Source organism: Nicotiana attenuata, chromosome 12, assembly GCF_001879085.1.
Source record: "Nicotiana attenuata strain UT chromosome 12, NIATTr2, whole genome shotgun sequence".
In the NCBI taxonomy this organism is placed as follows: Eukaryota; Viridiplantae; Streptophyta; class Magnoliopsida; order Solanales; family Solanaceae; genus Nicotiana; species Nicotiana attenuata.
Window position 1 is genome coordinate 13,158,476 of NC_032000.1, and position 9,407 is coordinate 13,167,882.

The following is a 9,407-nucleotide window of genomic DNA, read 5'->3' on the forward strand; positions in this document are numbered from 1 at the left end:
CCCCCTCCTTTTATCCTTCAAATTCCCACTTCATGATTTCCCAAAAAGGGGAAATTATTGGTTTACTTATTGTTAATTAGTGACTCAAGAATCAGTCAAATTGAACCAAGAAAAAGTCACAATGCTCCAAATTAGAAGTTATTTGTGTTTTCAAATAATGTGAATTGTAGTAGCAGAGTATATCTGTTCTAGTGAGGACAATAACCTAGCCTCTTATGTAATCTATGTCTTTAAGATTTACAACTAGTACTTAATGAACTTCTAAGGTCTCTTTTCTGTTTAGTAATAATCAACATAATAATCAGAGGTAGAGTTAGCATGTTATATACGGGTTTACGTACTCAATAACTCTGGCTCAAACTTTGTATATATATATATATTAAAAACTCACTAAATATTTATAAATATCTGATTGTAAATTATTATTATTATATATTAACTTGAAAATTTCGTCATTCCGACTTAGTTATGTCTACACAAAACAAGGAACTATATAGGATTTGAATGTCTCATCCCCCATCCCCCATCCCCCCCCCCCCCCCCAACTATATGGTGTGCAAGTGTAGAAACGTTGGCGACTTTGCCTCTTATAGTCAAAGACTTTAAACAAAAGGAAAAAAGTAAAACAAACACAAGTGAAAGGTTTAAAATAAACTTTATTTAACATCGAGGAAGAATCAACATTTTCCGCAGATTAAAATTGATTTGATAAGTCTGTTTGAATATTTTATTGAACTGTGTTAACATGCAGCCATCAATCAAAATGTATATGTAATAATATTATAATCTCCAACGTTCTATTCGCTCACTGTACTATCACAGACGATATTTACACATATTAAAAATTTACTGATAGTATAAAAAAATTTATACTGTCAACATATACAACTTAAATCGTACGCTAATAATAAAAGCAAGTGTCTCTCCAAAAAATAGTTCTTTGTCCGCCACCACCCCTACCAAGTAAAAAATAATTTATTTCACCTGATCCACGCACCGAATTTAGTTAGTTTAAATTTGGGAGTCATATGTAAATAATTAAAGATTATTTTAAAATGATAATTTTTTGGAAATTATAGAGTTGAATGTGCCTAAATTTTGATTGGACAAAAGATATTGCCAAGACTTGCATGGAAAAGAAAGAGGCAAAGATTTGACTTATAATAGACTATTAAGGAGATGATTGTCTTTATGGGACCATTAGATTTGAATTAGACACCACTTAAGATTATATTAAGATAATTTCACTGATAATTATGTGAATACGCAAACCAATAAAATATGCATGGCTGCCAGAGCAATTATTTAAAAAAAAAATTGTTGTCAGCAATAAAAAAATAGCAGTCCAGTGCACAAGGTATTCCTCGTTCACGCAGAGTTCAGGGGAGGACTACACCCCAAGGAGTGTATTGTAGACAATCTATTCTAATGAAAGCATTAGTGGCAGCTTTTACAGCTCGATTATGTAACCTATATATTATACGAAAACAATTTTACCGTACCAGCCTAATGACTTCTTCTACATTATTGTGTGGTCCAACTATAAATGTGTAGATCACAATTTAGAAAACAAAAATCTCGAGGGAGGGGTCCCATCTATAAGTAATAAAAATATTGACATTTATTAGGATTGGAGCTTAATTTTGACCTCCTCCATTTTGTACTGCTAATATTTTTTCTTAGCAAATGTTGGGGAGAAATTCAAAAATAGCCAGATTTACCATTGGTCGTTGAAAAATAGCCAAGTTTCAAAAGTCATCGAAATTTAGCCACTTTAAATCCGAGCGAAAACACTGTTCAAAATCCGGAAAAATACGCCCGCAAATTTTACGGGAGTTCCAGCAAGTATAATTGTCCAGTATAATATACTGGAGTTTGGAGCACTGGTGCTCCAGTCTCCCGCAAATTTTACAGGAGTTAGCAAAGTATACCGGTCCAGCATAATATGTTGGAGTTCGTACACAAATGCACCAGAACTCCCGTATATTATACTGGACCGGTCCCTGTTGCAGCAAAATAGTGGCTATTTTTTATTGACTTGATAAACGCTGGCTATTTTTCATTGACCAGTGTAAAAACTGGCTATACCATGATATTTTAACCAAATATTGTTGTTGCTATTAATGGACCATTTTGAAAAGCTTCAAATACTGTGTATGACTCTGATTGATTTATTTATTTTTAATTAATCAAACCTTGCGTATGATAAAGATAGAGAAATATAAATTAGTCAACAATTAATCGGTGGAGGTCAAAATATCATGCTCTTTTTTGGGTTTTATTTTTCAAATTTATTTTTGAACATTTCATGTAAAATTCGAATATTTGGGCGGATTGAGAATGCTACGGTTGATCATCCAACTAGTACGGACTTTATCTACTATGATTAAGTATTCATCTCATTACATTTATTTTCTTATTAATTTTGCGTATGTATTGGACTTGAACAAGTTAGTTAAAGTTACTTTACCTAACAAAAATATTTGTAATAAATTTACTCTTTTAGTCTTTTTTACATCTAATGATTGTTTTGTACTCATAAACCAAACTTATACCAACTTTTAGTTTACGTGTTTTTCCATTTATAACGGATCTTATCTTGTCACTTTTTTTTTTTTCTCTTTAGTAATATAAGAAATTAAGAATTTTTCACAAGTCAAACTTTTCTATCTTGTTTAACCAACTCAAGATATGACAAAGGACAATAGGAAGGAAGGGTTAGAAAGACTACATTGGAAATTAAAGGCTAAATAATTTTAAGTTGAAAAAAACTTGGTCAAAAGATTCATAAAAGATGATGAAGCTTAATTAGGTCATTATAAAATCTTAGTGATGAATGCAAAATCATGGTGTTATCACAGTTCATGTGCACACACACGCAATATACACGTAAAACTTAAGATATTTTATTTAATCATTTCTTAACGACCATTTTATTTAGTCATCTTTTAAGAAGAAGTAATATACATGCATAGTTACGTTTAGTACGTAGCGGAACTACATTAGTGAAGGATATTTATTTAACATCTTTCATCGAAAAATTATATAGTATACATAAGTTAAATATTACTACTTTTTATTCATCTATATTACTTTTAATACGAATTTCTTGAGTTCGCTGCTGATAACGTTGTATGCTTCCCATATTATACGTATATGTACAACTAATTCGTTCCATGCAACGAATATAATTACAAATATTGTGTTTTGCAACCGAAGTTCAACCATAGAAATAATTAAAAACACGTCAACAAAATTAATAATATGCATCACCATATATATTATATTTGGTTATAATGGCAGAGGCGGAGTTAGGATTTGAACCTTATGGGTTCGGGATTATAATCCTTTTAAGTTACTGGGTTCTAAATTAATAATTTGTACATATTCATTGGATTTCTTCGTGCAAATACACGGTTTGAACAAAAGCTACTGGGTTCCGCCGAACCCGCAACCAATACTGTGGCTCCGCCCCTGCATATTGGTATCATATTCAAACTGTACTGACTCTTTATCTTTTCTTACCCGACAACGGCGGCTCGATAAAATTAGTGGCCTAAAGCCAAATTTTAATAAGAGGCCTTATACTTTTTTTATTAGTACGTATACACACATATATGCAAAAAAATTAATCTTGCCATTTTTTCATACTTGTGTATATAGTATATATTCTTAAATGACATAAAGTCTTTAACTTCACATAGTAATATTATTCTTTAAATTAGAAAAAGAAAATTTAAATAAATGAGATGTTAGACATGTATTTGCAATATGTTACCTTTAATATTGTTGTAAAAAATATATTTACTAATATGAAGATTTAATTAGTTTAATTCAAAGTTTTAAAAAAAAAAATTAATGTTTAAGAGTAGACGCCTTTCTTTCTTTTTTACACTTTTTTTGATACTTTTTTTATTTTTTCTACCAAACATGAATATTGTCTAATTTGAAATAAAATTATAAAATCCATTATTAAAAATTTTGAGGGACCTAAATCAAGGCTTTACTAGTCTCTTACTAGAGCCACTTATCCACCCCTGACATTCTCAATCAAATTTATAGAGTCTCACTTAAGATAAGGCAACAATGACAAGAGCATTAAAGGCAGTGAGTGTGTCATTTAGTTACCAAATGTGAATGAAGCTGGTTTAACAGTACGTTTATGGTAGGGCGGTAGTCTGTAAATAATTGTTGATTGTCAATGAGGGGCGGCTCAACAGAACTGGTGGCCTAAACCAAAATATATTAAAAAGACCCTGAAACGTCTTTTATAAAATTCATATAATATTGAGACACAAAAAAAACCTATATGACTTTGATATAATGGTGAGAGCACCCATGATGTATGAGTTAGGCGCACGTTATATAGTATTGAATTCTTCCCGTAAGTGAAAATGGTAAAGGGCGAGCCCATTATTTATCATGTTTTGAACCTTGCGACATTTGCCTCGGGGATTTTTTAGTTAAAAAAGATGAAACACAAAATATGCTTTCAGGTGTGTGGATCAATCAAATGTAACAAAAAGGAATAATTAATTTAGAGAATTTGAGTTGAAATTAGAAAGTAAAATCGTAAGAACCATGAAAAAAGACTATACATAAAGAAAGAAGAATAAAATTGATGAGAAGGTAAATATATTATTTAATTTAGTGAGAAACATTTATCCAATTAGCTCACTCAATCTTACGTTAACCAAATGTTAAAAACTATTAAAATTTGAAATCTTTTATTAATAATTATATAAATATAAATTATGGAATATATATTATATAATAATATAGTAGTGCTTCTTAATTATTTAGGGGCCTAAGGCAAGGGCTTCACTTGCCTTACCCTAGAGCCGCCCTTGTTACCTGGAGGGCGGGGGGAGGGGGGTGTTGTCTTCTTCTTTGCCATGGAATCTTGAATTGAAAAATGAAATGATAAAAGAAACAAATGAAATATTTATAAGGAGCTGGAAGCTTCCCTAACAAAGAACAAACGACATGTTACGTGTGGACGTACGTTAAGATTTACGTACGTAGTCAATCTACATTAACTAATTAATATGTTTGAAATCAAATTTGACTTTGCTTCTAAACTTTTGCTTTATTCATTTCATGCTCTATTTTTTAATAATACGCACTTAGCTTATATTATTAAGGTTTTGTTCGTAGGTATTAACATTAGATCATATTTTCAACCAGAAAATGTAGGACAAATTTTGGTAGAAGGTAGTTGATATTTAGATGTAGGAGAAAACCATATGTGAATTAAGAAGACATTTACCAAATTGAATAATGTGAAACCTAGCTACTTAATTATGCTTGAAAAATGGTGTTTCTTAAAGAAGAAAAAATACTTGGACAAACAAAGACATATGGGAAGCTAATCCTTTTTATTTTTTTTTTTAAATTAAGTAATTTTATATAAAGTAGTGGCAAATACATCTAAAAGGTTATAACAAAGTCTTCTATCGTGATAATAACGTTAATCTTCAATGTTATTAAATAGTTTTGGTTTCATTCAAAATTCAACGGCCATTGACATTATTTAAGTTTCTATAACATTTCTCATAATAGTGTTTCATTGTTTATTAGTAGATTAAAGTTAGTAACAACTTTTAGGTATGCATTGTGGATAATCGATTATATAAATAGGACTAAAAGAAATTTGGACGAAAATGTTCAAACCAATATGATAATTTATTTTTTGAAAAAGGAAAAATTCAATAGGAAACCAATAATAAATTTCTCATATTTGTCACTAAGTTGTCGTTTACCAATACAAATCAATTACTTTTATATAAACCTAATAAAATTGTGTAAATGTTGTATGAATTAAAATGTGCCCTCTGACAATTAAATTCGGAGGTTAGCTCGGAAATACCATCAATCATCTATAGATAATTCAATTTTCAATTTCATTTTCCACTTGTTTTTCTTTAAGTTCCTTTTTTTTTTAGGGGGGTAGGGGGGGGGGGGGGTTAGGGGGTTGGGTTGGGGTTTTAAGGTCGTTTCGACGTTCGTAACAACCACTTAATATGGCCCAATTGTATATGTGCTCACATTATAAGACCTATATTTGGGCCTGGGCTATACCAGCTTGTCCTAACATGGACACTTTCTTGGGAGATTGACACAAAGGATTATGAATTTTTTTTATTTTTACACCCGCGCTCATGAAATCTATTTATTAACTTGGTAGCCGAATAAAAGTGTAATAAAATTTGTATAATTTTTATATATAAATACATAATATATATAATATACAAAAATAATAATATATATTATTGGCCTATTAGTTTTAAGAGCGAACCTATACAGTGTCATTTTCCCAAAGATATTATGAGGTGATCTTGAAATTTGTCCCATAATGTGATAATATTAACCGGATGAAGAGACCTTTTTCCTTCATATATCCATATATGAAAACCTTAATTAAACCAAAAATTGTGCATAGTTTTCATGTTTACCCGCCATTTTACGTTTCTTACAATTTATATCATTCATAAATTATCATGTTGTAAAGCTTTTCGAAATGCTCAAGGACATCTAATATCGCTGTACACGTGACCTCCTCTTGATATTAAATCCTTCCCCTGAGTCCACTCAGTTGGCCGGTGTTTGAAGATTAATATCCTGGCATTTTTATATTTACAAGCAGAATTGCCAATACAATCAAACATTGCTCCAGAACAGTTAACTTTATTTCTAATCTTCATCATTTGTAAAAGTAAATTTTAGAAAATCACGAAATCCATTAGTAATTGCCAGATCATTAAATACAAAAAATTATCCAAATATCATATTATATATCCATTCTCTCTATTTCTCAGATGCGCAAATTTCAGTATACAAGCAAATGAAAAGAGAGCAGCCAAATTCCCACCATTAACAACAGCCATGTAAAAACCTTGAAAGTTTGAACTCAAGATTGGATTTCAAATCATGTATTTTTATTTGGATTGGGTGTTGTATTGAATAATAATCGGGAATATGGTTTTGAGTTAATATCTCAATTTGAGGGGTTTTGGTGAAAGATTAGATTTGGTTTTGACTGAATTTCAGATTGAAACTCGAAGAAGAAGAAGAAGAGAAGAAGAAGAAGAAGAAGACATTTGCAGAAATTGTAAGATAAATTTGTAGATTATTTGTATTCTGCATTGTAGATGCTTTATGTCACACGCTCCTTTTCACTACACCCCCGAGGGTGTAATCTTCCAAGTAAAGGACAATCGGAACGGGATTGTTATTATAATTAATTCGAGTGCCACTTGGGCAGATTAATGTGTCCCAAGTCACCGGTTGAATCCCGTCCGAGGAAATTATACTCTGTTAACAGTCCGCGATCCAGACAATCCGATAGGATTCTGTTAACGGGAGAAGGTGTTAGGCATTCCGGGTTCCGTCGGTTCTAGCACGGTCGACAACTGTTTGTATTGATTTTTATCTGATTTCAAAACATGATCCAAACTCATGTGCCTTTTATTAGTAAAACCGCTTTTAATATTTTTTTTGTTATTTTTTATAAGAAAATTGCAACTCGTGAAAATGCTATCTCGAACCAACGGCTCGCACCAGTGCCACGCGTGATTGTTACAACTTTCGACTGTCGTTGAAGATTGGAATTGGGGTCACACATAAATGTGCACCTGCATTAGGAGGTAAATTATTAAAATAACCGCCTACAGCAATCTACGCGTTTATTATCTTTGGAAAAAACCGTGTTCGCTAAACGGTTCACTCCGAATTCTAAGTATTTTTATAAGCAATCATCGAGGGCCGCGCAATTTGTTGTTTGTTAGCGAGATCGTCTCATTATAGTATTTAAAAGACAAACCTAAGCACTATGATTTCTATTTATCTCGTCTCTAAAAAATGAATGGGAAAATCCTATTAGTGATGTTTATATAGGAAAACCCCATCTTATCTTTGGCTATGTACCAGTCCGAATTTCCTAATGAACTCAGGCCCAAAAGCCCAATCACGCGACACAGTCTGCATCAACTGGCGGTCATCTAGAAGGGGTTCATGGGCTTCATATCCCTGACCTGGACCTGGAGTTTCTCCAATTATTGCCAACATCCATACTACACAATGAAAACTTTGGCCCAGGTCCAAACCAACCAATATTTATCGCAAGACCTGGGCCTTCAATCCAAGAAGCAAAGCCTTAGAACTGAAGAAAAAAAAAAGAAGACAAATGGGGCACTCCTATTCTACAATTATTATAGGGAACAGTATACAATTATTCCAATTACAGGACATGGACTGTTTGAACATCTAATTTATCCGCGCTTCAGCTATTTCAACCTAATAGATTTTCATGGAAATGCAACAAATAATATTAAATGATATCACAGACCAGAAATATTACTAACGATCCAAGCCTGATTATTTTCGAATTTGGTTTTATTTAACGCTACAGAAAGACTCAAGTGGATTTCAATGCAAGTTCCGTTAAATATTCATTCATTCAACGACAACTTTCTCCAAATCCCAAAGCTATTCCAATCGGCAAATTACATTCATTTGAATATCTAGACTAACAAACTAATGAATGTTGACTAGCTCATACAATGTTGATTAATCAAGTATAATATTCATGGCAGTTTGAGACAGTCCATGTTAATAACATGTGTGCATTCCAATCAGTCCGATAGGCATAAATGAATACAAACCTAAGCAAAACAACGTAATAATCATCTACTGACTATTTTTACTAAACCAATTGAAACATATATAACCCAGATGTTCAAATATAGGGCCAATTTTAATTTCACATCTCAAGTTCCAAGCTGTATTCCAATACAATGCTGAGTGTGTGGTAACCTAGAATTAGAACAGAAATGAAGAAGAAGGTGGGATCAGCTAAGCAGTAGCTAGCAGCAGCTCAAACCAAGGCAATTAGATCAATTTTGTGACTCCAAAACACACAGCCAAACAGGAAAGGAACAACCAGCAGCATTACAACCAACAACAAGCTAAACCATGATTACGAATTTGATAAGACTGGCTACTCGAAATCACCAGAGATTCCTAAGACTTGAACCTAACTCCAGATCTAAGAGATGCTGGGCCATTTTTTAGACCCTCTGTTGATTGAACCATTAACTCTATACATGCTGAAAATCTTAACTTAAACTCCAACAGCGAGTTCGAATGGAGCAGTATTTTGGATTTTGTTGTAGTTTTGGCTTTTTCTTTTCTTTTTTTTTATAATATTTTTTTTTATCTGGGATGGAAATGAGATCTAAAAGCTTTGGATTGTTGAAAGTCAAATTCTAGATCTCTGAAATTGTAGAGTCTGTTTTTGGGGGAATTTTTGGTTTTTTTCAAACTGTCTTATACACAAGGCAAATGATGCCTATTTATAGGCAAAACTTAGGGTCCAATTTCAGGATTTTCCCTTTACCCATCTAGTC